At 42.5% G+C, this 20,000-nt stretch overlaps 2 protein-coding genes across 9 annotated transcripts in view; one reads left to right on the top strand and one right to left on the bottom strand.

Annotated features, from left to right (window-relative positions):
* LOC135111696 (uncharacterized) overlaps positions 1-4,422 on the bottom strand; it is an 18,714-nt gene extending 14,292 nt beyond the window's left edge. The window contains exons 1-2 of the mRNA XM_064025303.1: positions 4,286-4,422; positions 3,535-3,683 (exon numbers count right to left, since the gene is read on the bottom strand). The gene's annotated coding sequence lies outside the window, so the exon portion shown is untranslated. The remainder of the gene's footprint in view (positions 1-3,534; positions 3,684-4,285) is intronic.
* A 4,922-nt stretch (positions 4,423-9,344) lies between these two features.
* LOC135111693 (relaxin receptor 2-like) overlaps positions 9,345-20,000 on the top strand; it is a 194,912-nt gene continuing 184,256 nt past the window's right edge. For 3 of the 8 annotated variants that reach the window (XM_064025290.1, XM_064025286.1, XM_064025288.1), the window contains exon 1: positions 9,346-9,856. The gene's annotated coding sequence lies outside the window, so the exon portion shown is untranslated. Of the gene's footprint in view, positions 9,857-20,000 lie in introns of all 8 variants that reach the window. The other 5 variants (XM_064025287.1, XM_064025289.1, XM_064025291.1 and 2 more) reach the window with 3 other exon arrangements.

The raw sequence follows: 20,000 nt of genomic DNA, 5'->3' as shown, positions 1-20,000 counted from the left end.
CGTTTTCTTTTTTCCCGGTTTTTCTCCTACGATTAGGTTCTGAAAGGGAGTGTAACTTCAGAGGAATGCTAAGCCAGCTTTGTAAATATAAAGAAACGGTACATAATGGTTCTTCTAGATACGCCAGGGAGAGCAGTCGGCAATTATTTTCGAGGAGGAAAGGGATGATGAGCAGGAGTAGCGGGAGATGGAGAAGATTGATGTCTTGGGAGGGAAATGGAAATGCGAAGCCTTCAAATGCCTAAAGTGATCTAACGGTCCAGACACTTAAGTTCGTTCTAATTAAGGATTCGATTTCTTGCGAAGCCCTCTCGTGGTCAAAGACTCATCCCGCCTTCGGGTCTTTTTATCAGTGTTTCAATGAACCACACCTTGAGACACTTCTGCGCCTGACATCCGCAAAAGGCTTTATTTGAAGTTACATGGATTTTTTAAGAGTGTTTTTTTTTTTTTTTATGGTTCTTGTGACAGATAAACAAGATTTCTACACTACTAACACGAGAAACACTCTTGAGAACTCGGTTAATCATCTCTGTGGCTTTGAAAATAATCGTGGGGAGACAGCAGTGCCTTTCATCGTGCTGGCCTATGTTTCCAAGGAAGGCATTACAGTTGTTTGAGGCTCCGTGTTGAATAAATGGGGGTCATTTCTGCACCTACTCCTATGACCCGTGTACAGAAACCCCTATGACCCGTGTACAGAAACGGTTTGCTCTCTCACCACGACTATTTTCAAAGGCCACGGAGATGATTAGACGAAATCTCAACAGTGCTTCTCCTATTCATAATGTAGAAATCTTATTAATCTGTCACTAGAACCGTAAAAGCAACGCAAAAAACTCGCGCGACTTCAACTAGAGCCTTCTGAAAGTAGTCAGGGCGCGGAGTAGAAGCGTTTCAGAATATAGTCCTGTCTCTTATAGTCAGCGATCGTCACAGCGGATCTGCCTTCAACACCCTTGGTCTTTTGTGCTTTTCCCAATTACTCCCATTATCTGCAAGCCTTCTTTCACTGCACCTATAATCCTCCTCTTCGGTCTTTCTGTCTCTCTCTTGCCGGGTGGACTGATCTTTGTGATTAATGAAAAAGTGCAGGTGTTCGGTAGTAATTCGTGAGTTAATTAGTATTTTATTTATTTGTTTATTTTTTAGGTCAGATTGCCAGGTAGGGAGCAGATGTGATCAGTCGATGAAGAGAAGGAGGAAAAGGAGCAAGAGATGGAGGAAGAGGAGAAGGAGGAGGAGGAGGAGGAGGAGGAGGAGGAGGAGGAGGAGGAGGAGGAGGAGGAGGAGGCTGTGAAAGTGCTCAGCCACGCCACGCCACATTCCAATACATATGAATAAATAAATAAATAATTGAGTTAATAATTCTCTCTCTCTCTCTCTCTCTCTCTCTCTCTCTCTCTCTCTCTCTCTCTCTCTCTCTCTCTCTCTCTCTCTCTCTCTCTCTCTCTCTCTCTCACTCTCTCTCGTCGGTATGTCGAAACAAATTATTCATCTCCTTCTCCTCCTCCTCCTCCTCCTCCTCTCCTCCTCCTCCTCCTCCTCCTCCTCGTTCTCCTTGTATTTTTGTTCCTTCCTCTTCCTTACTTCTCAATATTCTTCCCCTCATCATCTTCTCTTCCAGCTTCTCCTTCCTCTTACACTTAGAGAGAGAGAGAGAGAGAGAGAGAGAGAGAGAGAGAGAGAGAGAGAGAGAGAGAGAGAGAGAGAGAGAGAGAGAGAGAGAGAGAGAGAGAGAGAGAGAGATTACCTAACTTTACAATCTCTTTCTTGTGTAATATTCTTAATGTAAAATCAGAGATAAATCTTCTCTAGAGGCTCTCTCTCTCTCTCTCTCTCTCTCTCTCTCTCTCTCTCTCTCTCTCTCTCTCTCTCTCTCTCTCTCTCTTCATAAGCCAATTCTTTCATTTTCTTTCCATTTATCAATATATTCTGTTTTCCTTTCGTTGTTATAATTTTATTTCTTATCTTTGGATCTTCGTGCATTCCTAATTTTCCTCCTTTTCTCCATTTTTTTCCTTCCTTCATTTCACTCATTTCACTCTTGCATTAATCTTCTTTTCCTCTCTCCTTCCTCACGTTTCCCATCCACTTTCTTCTCTCCTATATTTTACTATTTTCTTTCCCCTTCCTTAACGTCTCAATTATTTGCCTTTTCTTTCCTCCTCCTCCTCCTCCTCCTCCTCCTCCTCCTCCTCCTCCTCCTCCTCCTCGTCTCCTCGTATCTCCATTAACATTCTTCTCTCTCTCTCTCTCTCTCTCTCTCTCTCTCTCTCTCTCTCTCCTATCACGAAGCAACAGTTTATCTCTCCTTGCCCTCCCATTACATCTCTCACTCTCCCATCTCCCTGTCCCTTATCCCCCCTTTCATTACAGTATCCTTCCCTCTTCCCTCATCCTCCCTTTCTCTCCTTCCCTTTCCATTCTTTCCTTTACACTCAAAGAAGGATAAGTAGGGAGGGAAAAAAAGGGAAAGGGAATGGGAAAGAGGAATTAGGAAGGATGGGAGAAAGGAGATAGGAAGAAGGGACGTAAGGAAGAGAGGGAAAGTAGATAAGGAATTAGAAAAAGAAAAGGGAGGTGGGAAAGTAGCAAGGAAGAGGAGGAAGAAGAAAGAGGAGGGGGGGGAACAGTGAGGGAGAGGAGGAAGTAGATAAGGAGAGAAGGGGAAGGAGGAGGGGAAGGAGAGAGAGAGAGAGAGAGAGAGAGAGAGAGAGAGAGAGAGAGAGAGAGAGAGAGAGAGAGAGAGAGAGAGAGGTGTTGCAAAAAGTCACGTATATACACTAGTTTAATTCTGGAGGTCATTCTTCCTACGCTACACCTTCTTTCCTCTTTTTCCATTCCCATTGCACCATCGTCACTTATTCTGAAGGAGGAGGAGGATGAGGAGGAGGAGGAGGAGCTTGGACGTGCCTGGGGTTAATCTGAGCTGTTTGTTAGATTGACTTCCTCGCTTCCCGATCTGCCACTGACGTCTTGTTCGGTCTGAGTCAGGCGAGCCGGGAGGGAGGTTCAGAGAGGAAACGTCTCCCTTGGATTTACATTGAGTTGGTGCGTCTTTATCTATCTGCTGTGTATCTGTCTGTTGTGTGTGTTTTTTTGTTTGTTTGGGTGGCGTTGTTGTGGTGGTGGTGGTGGTTTTGTGTTTGGTTGGGACTGTGCTTGGTTTGTGGGTTGTTGTTGTTGTTGTTTGTTGTTGTTGCTGTTGTTGTTACTATTACAACAACAACTGCTACTACTACAACTACTACTACTACTACTGCTACTGCTACTACTACTACTACTACTACTACTACTACTACCACCACTATTACTAATACTACCATAACACTACAATCTAAAATTCGAGTAATGTTGATAGCTACACGTTTCATTCAAGACTCAAAAAAAGAAAGAAAACAAAAAACAAACACACGTAGCCACAAAACACACACACACACACACACACACACACACACACACACACACACACATCGTCTTATCAATTACCAACCACATAAGGAGACAATCACCACCATCACTAGCAGTTACCTGTGGCGTGGTGCGTCGGGGAGGTGACACAGAGGGCAGGATGCGTGGCAGACTTCTAATGGCCCTTCACTAGTGTCTCCAGGGAGCGGTGGAGTCAGGCATTTTTTGGTGATCAACACTGAAGCTTTGTCTGCGAGGCACGACCTTAGCTGAGTCAGGGGTGAAAAGGCTCGGGAGTGAGTGAGTGAGTGAGTGAGTGAAGCAAGCAGGCAGGCAGGCAGTCACGTAAGCAGAACATACAAGCAGGCAGTCACACAAGCAGACACAAAGGGAAGCAGATACGTAAGCAGACAGGGACGTTCATAAGGTGATAGGAAGGTAGCTAGGTAGGTAGACAGGGACAGCAAACAGATAGGGATTTATGTAAGTAGAGAGAGAGACAGGCAGATAGGATAACAGGCAAACAGATAAGGACGTAAGTAGGTAGATAAGTAGACAGGGCAGTAGTGAAGCAGATAGTCTTAAGTATGTAGGTATACAGGCAGACAGGTAGACAGGGCAATGGATAAACAGTGACGTAGATAGGTAGATAAGCAGAGAGATAGGAGAGAAGGTAAACAGACAGGGAAAAAGGTAGACAGCAGACCTAGACAGGCAGGTAAACTAATATCATACTAAATCATCGTGATAGGCAGATGGGTAGATAGGCTGGCAGGCAGACAGACAGACAGATGGGGTTAACTAACTAGTATTATACCATTAAATCTGTATAAAAAAAGACTTGAAACTACCTTACGTGTCTCTGCCGTACCTTTTACTTTCCCACGTCCGTTATTTTAGATTAGATCGCACACTTCGTCACTCAAGCAGCCTCGTAGTTCTGCCATGCGCCTCAGATTCCGGCACTAGGTTTCTTTGCAATACCATAACTTTGTCGTATATTCGCCATCCAAAGCACATGATACACGTCTCTTCGTACCAAAAAGCAGGTTCAGTTTACGGCACCGCGAGGATATGACGCGATATGGCACAGGGGGGAGGAGTGCGGGAGTATGTGAGGCGAAGGCATTCTAGCAGCCATAACACCGCCTGACATGACTCACCGCCTGACATGACTCGTGTTCTTAATTAGGAAAGGACAAGACATGGTGGGTTCAAGCTTGATAAAGTTAGATTTTAGAAAAGATATGTGGAGGAACTGGTTTTCAAATAATGTGGTAGATGGATGGAATAAAAGCAGTAATCAGGTTGTTACTGGTGAGTCATTAGGGAGCTTCCGAAAGATTAGACATATTTATGAATGTGGAGGATAGGTGGAGGTAGGTAGGCATGTTTCGTGCAGGAATTGCCAAGTGTAGGCATGATGGCTCCTTGCAGCTTCCCTTATTTTCTTATGTTCTTATGTTTTTAAACGCCCCCCCCCCCTTTTTTTTTTATCCCAACGAGTTTTTCAAAGGTTACGTGTATAATTAGTCAGGTTCTGATTTTTTTTCCCACTGACATGTAGAATTCTTGATAAACTTTCACTGCACTCATGAAAACACCCTTGAAAATCTCTGTAACTTCCACTAGACCCTGATAGTTAATGGAGATTAGGCGGCGAAGTGTTTAAACAAGAGATGCAACTCTGGCGAAGAGAGAAAGGCTGAAGACAGAACAGAGTCGATAATTGGGTCACACTGTCACACTATCACCTTTATCTTAGGTCACCCTGGGTCATTTTAGAGTGAAAGGGTCATTGTTTCAGGTTTGGTAGAATTATGACGAAAATGGTTTTGATCTCCAACCTTTAAGAATATGTATGATAAAACGATGCACACCTAATGAACAGCGGTGGCATATACTGCGCACTAATGTACAATCACTATCTCAACTACAGCGGCGTGGCTCAGCAAATCATCATTACTGTTTCCAAGAGGCCCCCAAGGAAGTTGCAAAAGTATTATAAAGGTGTTTCAGTGATTTCAATAACAGATTATCAAGAATTCTACATCATCGATAGGAAAACATTTATGAGAACCCAGCCAATCATCTCTGTGGGCTTCCCGTGCCTCGGTGGAGTAGCAGTGTTGCCAGGGCAGAGGCGAATCCTTCATGATCGTGCTCACATGCGTTTCAGCGCCTCGTCTCGGATATAAAACGCATTAGGGGGAAAAAAAAGCTCGCTAATTGTCTCCCCCATAAAAGAATACAATATTGGGAGTTTTGAATGGAATTTTCAGTACTAGGGTGATTTAACAAAGGATTCTGCATCATCAACGGGAAGAGACCAGTAAGAATCGGGTCAATCATCTTTGTGACCTTTGAAGATCGTCATTATGAAAGGATTGAGCGTTTCAAAATAAGGACTCGACTCGCATACTGACTCTCTCTCTCGTCTGAGAAAGGAGAGGAAGAGCATGTGAGCCTCAGGTCCTTATTCTGAAACGCTATTCTCTACTAATGACTATTTTCAAAGGTTACAAAGATTTCACTTAAAACCTCCCACTGAATTTCTATTTCTGGTAACTTTCCCTTCCCACCATACGAGTGTATGTAGATGATGGAGCAGACAGACAAAGTACCCTCAAAATTGTTATGTATGTATATATTTATTTCTTCAATTTACTCTTCTATCTCAAAAAAAAAAAAAAAACTGTTCTCTCTCTCTCTCTCTCTCTCTCTCTCTCTCTCTCTCTCTCTCTCTCTCTCTCTCTCTCTCTCTCTCTCAACTTAGAAAGGTGAGTGTGTGGGACGCTGCCTCACACACTCACATGCCCCAAAAGAAGCAAAGGCGGGATGTCGGCTAGGGGCAGATAATTGTTAGTTTCTCAGTTACCATTCTGTATTCATTCACTTCAACACCTGATCCGGAACAACTTCGGACAGGCATGGGAAGAGCCGACCATTAGCCGGCGTGTGTGTGTTTGTACTTACTATGGTTTCACAGGCCGTGTTACATTGTTTTTCTCAAATAACTCTCTAACAAACTGATGAATAAAGATCATTCTTTGACAGAGCATGTATCAAACACTGTACATTTTTTTTTTCATTATGGTCAAGTGACAAAAGTGAATAATAAAGGAACTTGTTTTTGTGGATTTACACGCTGAAGACCCAACCAGTTGTCGGACGCATCAAGGTGTGGGGACGTCGCTGTGACGTCATTCCCACGGACAGCATGTACGAAGCTGTGGAACCCGTCATCATCAACAGCGATAACAGCGAGTGATGAGGAATAGCATATGCAACTTTCTGAGTATTATGTTTGCGTACTTGTACACCCATCGTGTCTCCTTTCTTTTTTTATCTACGGTACATGCCTGGAAATGACAATTTCACAAATTATCAACATGAAAGTAGTTGATATAGGAATATATATATATATATATATATATATATATATATATATATATATATATATATATATATATATATATATATATATATATATATATATATATATATATATATATATATATATATATATATATATATAATACTTTCAAGTAATTTAATTTAAAGGAACAGAAGGGAGTTTTATTCAAAAGCAAAATAATACTTTCAAGTAATTTAAAGGAACAGAAGGGAGTTTTATTCAAAGCAAAATAATACTTTCAAGTAATTTAAAAGAACAGAAGGGAGTTTTATTCAAAGCAAAATAATACTTTCAAGTAACTTAAAGGAACAGAAGGGAGTTTTATTCAAAGCAAAATAATACTTTCAAGTAATTTAAAAGAACAGAAGGGAGTTTTATTCAAAGCAAAATAATACTTTCAAGTAACTTAAAGGAACAGAAGGGAGTTTTATTCAAAGCAAAATAAAGTAAGGAAATTCAGCTTAATGTAAATATTATAAGCTCATGATGTACTACAGTGTCACGTTAGAAGCAATAATAGGCTCTGTTTCCTCAATTATCATTATAGAAGCTTTCATCTTTCTTTCATAGGTGGAAAAGATAATACAAGGGGCGGAGCCTAGACGTATCGCGACGTCACAGTGACGCACCTGATGCCTTCGTGAGTCAGGCAGCTGGCTGGCTCTTAAGAGCGGTAATTTACTAAGGAACCATCGATAAAGAAAACACACCTGATAACACCAATAACTTCAAAAATCTGTTGAAATATGCAGAGATAAGACGACGCAATGGCTGGAAGTGGCTGGAAATGCAGTCAACTCTTTTAGGCCCGTATTCTGAAACGCTTCACTTTCTCACCACGACTATTTTCCAAAGCCACAGAGGTGGTTAACCGGCTTCTCACTGGCGTTTCTCTTGTTACTAATGAAGAAATATTGCTTATCTGCCACTAAAACCACAAAAACACCCTGAAAAAACACGTGTAACTTATTGTAAACCCGTATTCAGAAACGCTATACTCTTTCACCAAAACTACATTCCGATGGTTGAGAGAGAGAGAGAGAGAGAGAGAGAGAGAGGAGAGATTAGCCGGGTTCTCACGAGTGTTTCTCCTGTTAGTAATGTAGAAATATTGCTAATCTGTCACTAGAACCATAAAAAAAAACAACCCTAATACCCGTGTCACTTCAACCAGAGGCCCTTCAAAGTAGTGGAGATGCGGCGCAGAAGTGTTTTAAATAATCCTTCCTCCTTACATGACTGACTTAGACTCGTGTGGCGGCGGTGGCGGTGGTGGTGGTGGGAAACGAATCAGATATCAGTGGAATGAACGCTCTGGTTTAAGAATCACCTCGGGTTTTTAATTACTGGGCTGAGAGTCGTGATGAGAGAGAGAGAGAGAGAGAGAGAGAGAGAGAGAGAGAGAGAGAGAGAGAGAGAGAGAGAGAGAGAGAGAGAGAGAGAATACTGCAGGCCTTAATATCTCGCTCAATATGCTGGTAAAAACGATCTTACATATAACCAGACACTCAACCATCGGAGACTAACATGGAAAACTAGACTCAAACGTGGGTAGAGAGAGAGAGAGAGAGAGAGAGAGAGAGAGAGAGAGAGAGAGAGAGAGAGAGAGAGAGTGTGTGTGTGTGTGTGTGTGTGTGTGTGAGTGGAGCAACTGGAGAGGAAATGAAGGTGACGAGATGGAAGGAAACAATGTTAAGGAAAAAGAAACAAAAAGAAAGGAACACTGTAAGAAAGAAACGGCGAGAGACGACAGGAGTGGAGGAGGAGGAGGAGGAGGAGAAAGGGAAGAAAAGGAGAAGAGAGGCAGGGAAGGAAAGCAGGTCATACAGCAAAGAAAGAGGGAGAGAAGAAAATAGAGGAAAATGACATGGCAGAGTTGAAGAAAGAGAAAAAGGGAAGGAAAGGAAAGAGGCAGAAAAGAAAAGAGGAAATAAAAATAGGTAGAGGAGATATAGAGAAAGAAAAGGGAGGTGAGAGATAGAAAAATAAAGAATGCATGAATGAAGGAGGAAATGAGGAATGACCAAACTATTGACTTGTTGAACCTCACGAGGCTGTTTGTGACAAGCTACACCATGTTACCTAAAGTATGAGTAGATGGGAAGGAAAGAAGGAAGGAAGGAAGAAAGGAAGGAAGTGTCTGGTTTAACTGTAACTGCTCAATCTGGAGTAAGCGTATCAGGAAAGTAAATGAATGAATAAATGAATGAATGAATGAATGAGTGATGGAAGGAAGGAAGGAAAGAAGGGAGAGAGGAAGGAAGAAAAAGAGTACCTGGTTTAGTTGTATGGTTAAATCTGAAGTAGACACAGCAGGAAAGAGATGCGAACGAAATAGAAGGAAAGAAAGGAAGAAAGGAAGGAAGGAAGGAAGGAAGGAAGGAAGGAACGAAGGAAAAAAAATATGATTACCTGGTTTAGTTGTACTATTGGATCTGAAGTAAACGCAGCAGGGAAGAGATGCAAGCGAAAGAAGAACGAAAGAAAGAAAGGAAGGAAGGAAGGAAGAAAAAAAAAATGAGTTCCTGGTTTAGTTGCACTGTTAAGAGTGAGGGAAACGTAGCAGGGAAAACAGATGCGAATGAAGGAAGGATGGAAGCAAGCAAGCAAAGCAGTGATGAGATTCGGTCAGCGTCGCCTCGTTGGTGGACTCCTCTTTGCGGCGGTGGCAGCATCTGGTCAGTCAGTACCCAGACAGCCGGCGGGGAGGCAACACGCAGCGCCCTACCCCTCTCCGTCTCACACGCGTCGTTCACCTCGCTCCCGTTCACTCCCCTCTCACGCCTCCCGCCATGACAGCCCTCCACGTTCCTTAATCGCTAAATAGACACATTATTCGAACTTTTGAACTCGAGTGAAGTGACTGAAGTGACGAGTAAGTGTCTGGGGCATTGGGAAGAGTGCCTGGTGGTGGTGGTGGTGGTGGTGGTGGGTGCCTGTGCCTGGCTGCCTTCCACACCTGTTGATTGGCTGACTTCACACCCTCAGAGCCGCCCCACACCTGCCACACCTGCTCCTTGAAGTGTAAGTGTTAAAAAAGTACAGAAAACGTGATTTATTTTTTGTGATTTTGATGTGCATTTCTCTTTTCTTGTTCTTGTTCTTAATCTTTATCATCTGTCATCTATTTGACCTATTCACATTTGCACAGGATTGCGTTAAGTTTGTAATGTCCGGTTTCTTAATATCAAGTTATCAAATTTTTCCTTAAATTTACGTGTATGGTTCGCACACATTTCCTTCGGTCATGCATTTCACTGACTTATTACTCCATTTGAGAAACTATTGGTACACATCTTTATCTCATCTCTTGTTAAGCGTGTGTGTGTGTGTGTGTGTGAGAGAGAGAGAGAGAGAGAGAGAGAGAGAGTGAGAGTGAGCGTACGAGTGTGCATGTCTGCGTCAGTAATCGTTTCAGAGGAGGCATCAAACACTTCCTTCCTTTGACGCTTGACACTCCCAGCACGCACTCGAAGCCCAAGGCACTTCTCACACCATGAGCACCATTAATCCGCCGCGCCATCACTCCAGGCCTCGTTCCATCACCTCATTACTCCCTTATTGACATGAATCAAAGCAACGCAGGGAGAAGATGAGGAAAAGATCGTGAAAAAAATGAGACATAATTTACTCCCGTGTTCAGAAACGCCTAGTTCTCTCACCACGACTACTTTTCAAGGCCACAGAGATGATTTGCCGGATTCTCAAGAGTGCTTCTCCTTTTTAATAATGTAGGAATCTTGCTAATATATTACTGAAACCGTAAAAACGCACTTAAAAACCTGTGTAGCTTCAGTTACGAGTAGAGCCTTTTGAAAGTAGTGGGGATGCTGCGCAAAAGTGTTTCAGAATACGGTTCTTATCTGTACAGTTTCATCCATTCATACTTAAGCTGTACTTTTTTTTTTTAAACCTGACCCTCTTAGTATTCATTCTCTCGTCTCTTACCTGCACAGTTTCATTCATTTATACTTACGTTGCACTTTTTAAAAGCTACTCTTCTCTCCCATTTACACGTCTCTGTTGGCTGTTTTTATGGATTTATTTTCTTTATTCCTGTTTCCTCTTCTGCATTGAATCTTTGAATGCAAAAAAAAAAAAAAAGAAAAAAAATATCCTAACGACACAATTTCAGTAATATACGAGAATAATATACGAAGTTGAGAGGAAGAAGACAAGTAAATTAAGTAAACCTGTGGTAGAAGAGGAACGTAAGAATTAAGAAGATGGCGAAATGGATAACAAAGAAGAAGAAGAAGAAGAAGAAGAAGAAGAAGAAGGGGATGATGGAGATGAAGCCGGTGATAAAGAGGAAGAGGACGGAATTTCTTTTTTTCAGCATAACTTTTCTCACATTCCTGTTTCCTTAAGCACGGAGTTTGGAAGTATAACAGCAATTCACGTCTAAAAATGTGTAGTTTAACTTTCCCATAAATCTAAAACAAGCAAACTTAACACGGCATTCTCTATCGTCTACTTAAGTTTTCTCTCACATTGCCATTTTCTTACGCACTGAAACTAGAAAAACCAGACACTGCCTCGTGAACCTAACCTCGATTCTCCCAAAAGACACGAAACTGAGATAAAATACAAATAAGCAAGTGGATTTTTCCTTATTTCCAGTACAACTTTCACGCAGATTTCCATTTCCTTACATACCTTGCTCACGAAGAAACAACAACAACAACAACAACAACAACAACAACAGCGTTTCTTGAACAAAACCCCAACGTCTCCAAAGGACATAAAATTCAGATCCAGCAGAAACAAGCAAGTGTATTTTCCTTATCTCCAGCATAACTTTCCCGTATATTTCCATTTCCTTAAGCACAAAACCCACAAATACCAACTGGAACTCGCTCCCAAAACCTCGATTTCCGCTTAGCAACTTTCGCGCCAATCTGATAAAACAAGAGCCGAACTTCGTTTAAGCTTCTGTGGACCGTGAAATAGAATCTTGTATGTTCTGCCATCACTCGAACGTCACCTGGAGGAGGAGGAGGAGGAGGTTTAAGTGCTTCAGTGAGTGTGTAGTGCGAAGTAATGCCAACAGGGATCAATGGCACGATAGGGAAGGGGGGAGGGGGAGGTGAAGTTCCTGTGCGCAATAAAGGGATGAAGCGAGACTTGCCCCGGTTCGAGATGAAGTTTCGGGAATTCGAGACATTCTTTGAAATACTGAGTTCGAATCACCTCCGGATCTTTACTGGGTGTGATGGAAGGGAAGGCTGGGGGAAGCTGAGGAAGGTCAAGGAAGGTTAAGTAAGGTTTGGGAAGATAAAGAAAGAGGTGCAGTGAGGTGTAGGGAAGGTTAAGCAAAGATTAGGAAGATTCAAGAAGGTACATAAAGGATTAGGAAGGTTAAGTAAGGTTTGAGAAAGTTAAAAAAAAAAAAGTGTAGGGAAGGTTTGGGAAGAATTAGTGACGTTAACGATTAAGGATGTTTTGTGGAAGGTGTAGGAAAGTGCTATGGAAGGCTTAGGAAGGCTGAGGAAGGTTAAGGAAAGTGTGTAGTGATATAAAGGGAAGTTTTAGGAAGGTTTACGAAGGATTAGGAAGGTTAAGGATTAGGAAGATGTAGGAAGGTTAGAGGAAGTTAAGTAAGGTTAAGAAGATTGAGGAAGGTTAGGAATAGGTAAAGGTGAAGGAAAAAAATAGATTGAAAGTTTTTTTTCTGTATATAATGATGGAAGGCGAGAATTTAATCAAGATAAGAAAAATGTGAGTAGGAAAGTTTTGTAAAAATGCGAGTTTGGTGAATGATCACACACACACACACACACACACACACAGAGACATACACACACACACACACACAGTGGCCACCGCCGCGCCGCCTTCCTGTGTTATTCCTTTTATCAAAATTGAAATAGTCTTGTTTCCCTCAAGGCCCTAACTTTTTTTTTCTCTGTTTTTTTTTTCATCCAGTTTTCAAATTTCCTTTTCTATATATTCATCTCTCTTTCTTTGTTTGCTTGCTTGTTTATTTTCTTGTTTTCTTTATGTTCGTTTACATGTACATTTGTTTTATCTTTTCTTTCTTTCTCCCTTTCTTTTTCTTTCTTTCTTTCTTTCTAAATTGGCTTTGTATATTCTGATTTCGTATTTTTTGTTTTTCTTCTGTAGTTTTGTTCTCGTTAGTTGAGAGAGAGAGAGAGAGAGAGAGAGAGAGAGAGAGAGAGAGAGAGAGAGAGAGAGAGAGAGAGAGAGACGGCAGCATCGACTCCTCGAAATATTCTCTCACATGACCTTGAGTTTCTTTCTTGGTTTTGATTTTCCAACTTTGTTTCGAGTGTGACCTTTTGTTGGCCCGACCTTGTATTGTCCCTGACCTTGTTTTGCTTCTTCTGACCTTTTTTGCTTTTCTGAACTTGTTTTTACCTTTCCTGACCTTGTTTTGCGGATCTGACCTTGTGTGTAAACCTGACCTTTTAATTATCTACCTGACCTTTTGCATCTCCTGTCCTTCGATTCTGATATTGCTGTATTGATTTTCTTGACCTTATTTTGTAGATGTGACCTTGTTTTTATTCTCCTGACCTTCTTTTTGCTTTTGTAGATCTTGTTTTGTGGATCTGACCTAGTTCTTGATTCTCCTGACCTTTTTTTTTGTTTCTCATGAGCTTGTATTTTGGATCTGACCTTGTTTTGTGAGTCTGACCTTGTTTCGTGTTGCATTTTATGACCTAGTTTTTTGCTCCTAATGACCTCGTTTCATAAATATGACCTTGTTTTGTGTTGCTTTCCATGACCTAGATTTTTTGCTTCTCCTGACCTTGCTTTGTGAGCCTGACCTTGCTGTGCGTTGCTCTTCTTGACCTTGTTTGGCGGATCTGATTTTGTAGATTACCTGACCTTACATTACTTGACCTTACATTGGATCTGACCTTGTGTTTCGTCTGACCTTGTTTTGTTTTCTGTTGCGAATCTGATTTTTTTTTTACTTTTTTAATTTTCTTGACCTTGTGTTAGAGAGAGAGAGAGAGAGAGAGAGAGAGAGAGAGAGAGAGAGAGAGAGAGAGAGAGAGAGAGAGAGAGAGTACCGTTTAATTACCTTTCCCTTTCAAGTTGGCAGTGTTGCATGTCTTCACCTTGTGTAGCCTGAGCCAGGTGTGACTCGTGTCTAAGCTGGGAATGTGTTGCGTGATGCTCACCTGCTTCTAATTAAGATTAATCTGCAGTACCTGTCAGTGGCAAGAGATTTAAAGAGTTCTTTCGTGTAATTACAAGAAAGTGTCTATTACATATATAATTTGCCTTAATTCAAGCTGTTCATCACTAATCTAGCTTAACCTAACCTAACTTAACTAACTTAACCTAAATAAACCTAACCTAACCTAACCTAACTAACTTAACCTAAATAAACCTAACCTAACCTAACCTAACCTAACCGAACCTAACCTAACCTAACCTAACCTAACCTAAACAAACCTAACATATTTTGAGTTAACTTGATCTAGCCCATCTTACCCAGCTGTCTTAACTAAAACAAATGTAACTTAAATTAACCCATTCTAACTTTATCTTTACACTCGAGTATATTCTCTCTCTCTCTCTCTCTCTCTCTCTCTCTCTCTCTCTCTCTCTCTCTCTCTCTCTCTCTCTCTCGTGAAGTCTTTAAAATTTAACTTGCATCGTGTTTTTATTCAGTTTTTTATTTGTTTAACTTTGCTTTTGTCTGCTTAAAAAGAAAACGTTTGTTCATATATTTTTCTCTCCCCTCTTGTGAAGTCCTTAGAAATTAACTAGCACCTTGTTTTTAAGATTTTTCTCATATTATTTAACTCTCCCTTCAAGTGCTTACTACAAAGAAAACGTGCCTGCTTATTGTTCTCTGTTTTTCTCCTTTCGTGAAGGATAAAATGAAAACTCACTCTTTGTTATTTTATTCATCGCCTTTGTCACTTACCCGGGAGAGTAAAGGTCACGGGAAGAAAGGTATTGTGCTGAGTTTTCCTTTTCCTTTCACTACATATTTCTCCTCTATCAATTCTTTTATGTTCTCTCCCACCTTGTACTCTTCATCTAAGAAAGTAAGGGAAGCTGCAAGAAGCCATCCTACCTACACGTGGCAGTCACTGTATGAAACCTACTTACCTTTTTCCACCAACATAAATGTGTCTAATCTTCTTCTAAAGCTCCCTAATGACTCGGCACCAACGCCCTGATTACGGAGTCCATTTCATTCATCTACCACTGCATTTAGGAACCATTTTTTTCCATTTTTTTTTAATCAACATTTTTAAGCTTTCAACCCATTATTACTTGTCCTATCTTGATTACTGATACTGATAATTTTTCTTACGTCACTCTTGTTTTATCCCCTATACCACTTAAAGATTTCTATCAGGTCCCCTCAACCTACGCCTGTCTCGTTTCGAAAGGAATACCCCTCATTCCTTGTATCCTTTTATTTAGTAATTTTCTTTTGTACTGATTCTTATGTACTTATATATCCTTCCTGTAATATAGGGACCAAAAATGCATATCATATTGTAGATGAGGTCTGACCAGCGCCAAATATAATTATAATATTACCTCGGGACTTCTGCTTTTAATAATCCTAAAAATTAATCCTTTTACCCGATTTGCTTTATTTCTGGCCTCTATGCATTGTTTTCTTAGACGGAGATCAGAACTAACAATAAATCCTCAATCTGAACTTACTTTTTTTTTTAACTTCTTCACAACTTCATGGGTTATAAGTGGACTAAGATATGCATTGGATTATAACACGTATAGATTTACTGGTTTCTTGCAGTTTCTTATTGTTTTCTGTCACCGCTTTCTTCCTTTATAACTTCTACCACCCCTCTGCTTTGTTTTCATGCCTGCTGTTCTACCACTCCTCTCTACTGCACGACAACCTTGCAGCCCGTCACTCCCTACCACCACCCTGCTGACAGTGCACTCCTCCCTGCCACCCTGACCACCATTACTACTGTCACTATCAATTATATTTCTAACACTCTCCACCACTCCCTGACGCCATAACTATCTCCCATGTCGCTCTGTCATTCCTGTCAATCTCTACCATTCCATAGCATTCTTCACCATTTCTTCCTATCACCATAACCTTCTCACTGCCATTCCCGTCACGTCATTTCATACCACCATTCTCCTTTGTCATTTCACTATCAGCACCATCCTTGTCACTCTCTGTCTCACTATGCTATTACTCCTTCCTTCATCACTGTTTTCATCATCACCACTACCAGCAGCACTGTTACTGTTAATGCTCCTGGTACTAAATTAGCTATTTTTTTTTTTACCATTTCTTTAAATTATAGAAACGTGATGGGTATTTTTCCCTCAAATTTTTGCCCTTGACATGTAAAAAAGAAGGAAAAATCAAGAATAATCACCACCACTGTCAATATCACCACCATTCCTCCTTAAAATAATCTTATCACCACCTTATCCACCACCACCACCACCACCACCACCACCACTACCACCACCATCACTACCACTCTTACCTGGCGTAGTGTTCAAACAGGTAGCAGCTTCAGTCTGTCTACCTTCCCTCCCTGGCGGAAATTGATTAACAGATTCCCGCGCGTGTTTTTATAATGCGGCTGAGGGCGGGAGTGTGTGAGGGAATGATGCGAGTGGAGTGAGAGAGTGAGTTATGGTGATGAGACTGGAGAAGGAGGAGGAGGAGGAGGAGGAGGAGGACGAGGAGAGGTAATAGTACGGGGGAGGAAGAGGAGTAGTGATAGTAGTAGTAGGAGGAGGAGGAGAATTAATAAGGGTTTACAAATCAGGTTTTACGATGATTTTAAACCTTTAAAGAATGTCATCTTGTGAAGGAGAGAGAGAGAGAGAGAGAGAGAGAGAGAGAGAGAGAGAGAGAGAGAGAGAGAGAGAGAGAGAGAGAGAGAGAGAGAGAGTGGTGTTGCGACACATTATCTCATTTGGTGATCTTTGCACTCAAGAAAAGTGAACCAGAACAGTTACAGTACACGGACAACGCGCTACATACACATATACAAAATGATTCTGAAGTGATGTTGAAGAGTGCTGGCGACAATAATGGTTTAAGACACAACCATACTGTGTCAGCTCAGAATGATCCACCTCTCGCTCTTCCTGCTTTCCCACTGATGGACATAAAGGTCACAGCTCGTGTTCTTCCCTTTACTGTGTAAATGCGGGATTGAACTTGCTCTCCTTGGCACGGTGACACGAGAATGTGGCTGTGGAAGTCATTTTAGCTGACCGGAAAACTACACGTCAGTTACATTGTGTGAATGGGCATTGGTGGCGAGGTTTTCCAGGGCCCTAAATGACTGTCAGACCGTAGTGGCGTGAAAATGTTAGTGCGATGTTAGTGCACAGGTGGTGATATATAAATAGTCAGATAATAAAGATAAGTGACTGGTAGAAATTAATACTTAGAGAAATGAATAAGTTGAATCATATAAATGCATTACACATATCTATGGCTTTGAAGAGAGTGTTCATTACTGCAGTGTTGGTTTGGCAACGATTCAGTATCATTAATGGAAAAAGTGCATCTCTGCCGCCAATAAAGAGTAACTTTAATTCTGTATATTGTTTCATTCTTGTATCCGATTGGCTAAAGACCTTATCACATTCTAGAATCGAGGCCTTTGATTGGTGCGCCAGGAGGTGCCGCAGTGCTTTAGCTCCAAGCTGCTGGGCGCTCCAAGAAGAAGGCGCGTACTAAATATCACATGGCCCTACCCTCTGACGAGCAGGTTGTTCTATACCTAGATATTCAACTGAGGATTTTGGCGCACCACTGCATACTACGAGAGTAAACAATAAGAAGATGAAACAAGAAGCAATGGACACCCAAGAGACCTTCGGTGAGAAGGGGAACCCAGAGGAGAAGAAAGCTACCAAGGAACGCAACAAGAAGAGGAGGCTGGAGAGCCTCGAAGACTGCACCAGCCACGAGAAGACTGACACCGAAGGCTGTGCAGAACATCGCACCAAAAGAAGCAAGGGAGGAGATGAGAGCCTGAAGAAGAAAGCGAGCCATAAGCAAGGGGTTAAGAAATACAACAGGAAGAGAAAGGGGGAACGTATGGAAGACAACGAGAACTACAAGAAGAGGAAAATGGACAGCGTTGAAGGAGTTACGGAAAACAAAAAGCAGAGGGAGGAGAATAACATAAAAGACAAGAAAAGTATGGAGTGTTTTAATCCGATTTTGGAACGCACCAAGAAGAGGAGACAGAACACGGAGGACGACGAGAACCAGGAAAAGAAGAGAAAGAGACAGGGCATGGAGGACGACGAGAACCAGAGCAAGAAGAGCAAGCAGGAGGACACGGAGGACGACGGGAAGCAGAACAGGAAGAGGAAGCAGGAGGACATGGAGGACGACGAGAAGCAGAACAAGAAGAGGAAGAGACAGGGCATGGAGGTTGAGAACCGGGACAAGAAGATCAAGGGAGTGGGCAGGAAGAAAAGAAAGAAGGTGGGAGAGATGAAGCCTTGTAAACGGATTAAGTACCGCATCAAGAAATGGAAGAGGAAGGATACTGAAGGCCACGAGAACCGGGCCCAAAAGAGGAAGGGGGACGAGAAAGACCCAAAGAAGAGGACGCTGCTGGAGAAGAAGAGGAGAGGGTGGGACAGCGAGGACGTGCTGAGGCTGAAGGTGGAGGCCAGGAGAGTCTACAAGGAGGAGAAGAATGTAAGCGAGTACAACCGTGTTCATATTGAGAAAGGAAACCTGGTGGATGCGACCGTTCGCGGCCACCCGTGTGTTGTCTTTTTTGACACAGGCGCCTCAATGACCTGCATGTTCTTGTCACTGGCCAAGAGTATGGGACTCGTCACGGGCTGCGAGGAGACGGTGAAGACAGTCGTGGTAACCTGGATTGGCGAACTGGAGCTGGACGCGATCAAGCTGGCCGAGGTGGTGGTGGTACTGAAGGGCGGTGTGGCGGTCAACACACCCTTGACGGTGCTTCCACAGGAGATGTAAGTGGAGATGGGCTTCAGCGACCAAATATTGGTGTCCATGAGCCGCCTGCAGGAGGCGGAGATGTGGCAGGAGTTTCATCCCGACGACAGCAGCACACTGTTCTTGCGTCACCCTGAACGTCTGCTGCGGAAACCTGAGCGGCGGCGCGACGGCAAAGTGTTCACGTTTGTTGCACGAGCCCCAGGCATCGAGGAGCCGCTGACAGTATTGGTGGACACAGGCGCCACTACACGGTTCTGTATCACCAAGACCGGCCTGGAAAAGGTGAAACGCATGAAAGGCAGGTGGACTCTGCCGCCGGGACGAGTCCTGCTGCAGTTTAGCTGCTGCACAGACACGCTGCGACTGCATAAAATAAAGACAAACCAAGTGAGCGTCTTTGACTTCGTGTTTGGACGTCTGCTGCTCTGTCAGTTACAAGCAGCCATAGATTATGTTGATTCGTCCATGACCTTGAAGCTCAATGAAAAACGTATCCGCTTGGACCTCCTACCTCACTGAGCGCGCCGTGCTGCCGCGTCCCCTCAGCCTCTGCCCTGATTTTTTGTTATGTATCAGGGAGATCAGCAGAGGGAAGAAATGGAACAATAAGCCCGCTCAAAGCAGCTCCTAAGAAGAAAATAAGAGCAGTGAACAGAATTGAGAAAACAGTCTGGATTAAGGATATTAGACTGTGTTCTGGGTTAAGGATGTTAGACTGGAGAATTTACGATTAAGGATAGTAGAGAAAGCCATCTAAACTCGGTGCCCGGATAAATGGGGAGGGCTTGAAGTAGGGAGAACATCCATCAGTAAAACCCAAAGCCAAACCTATGGGAAGGATCCAGAATAGCAGAGAGAGAGAGAGTAATGCCAGGGCGTATCCTGAAAGCGACGCGCAGAATCTTCGCCCGACTTCTGTGGAAAATATGAGAGGGCTCCCGCGTCAAGGACGGGCGCAGCTAAAGAAAAAGGCCAAACAATGAAATTGAGGATTGGAACCATCAGTGTAGGAAGCATGACAGGGAAAGGAAAGGAACTGGTAGACATGCTGGAAAGGAGGAAGGTGGAGATATGCTGTATACAGGAGACGAGGCGGAGAGGAAATAAGGCAGAGCCACTTGGGAAAGAATATAAGATGATATACAGTAGAGCAGATGCAGGAGGTAGGAATGGTGTGGGAGTGATGCTGAACAGGAGATGGCAATAAAGTGTCATGGAAGT

Source organism: Scylla paramamosain, chromosome 22, assembly GCF_035594125.1.
Source record: "Scylla paramamosain isolate STU-SP2022 chromosome 22, ASM3559412v1, whole genome shotgun sequence".
In the NCBI taxonomy this organism is placed as follows: Eukaryota; Metazoa; Arthropoda; class Malacostraca; order Decapoda; family Portunidae; genus Scylla; species Scylla paramamosain.
Note: the sequence above shows the minus strand (reverse complement) of the source record. Positions and strands in the feature narration are given on the sequence as shown.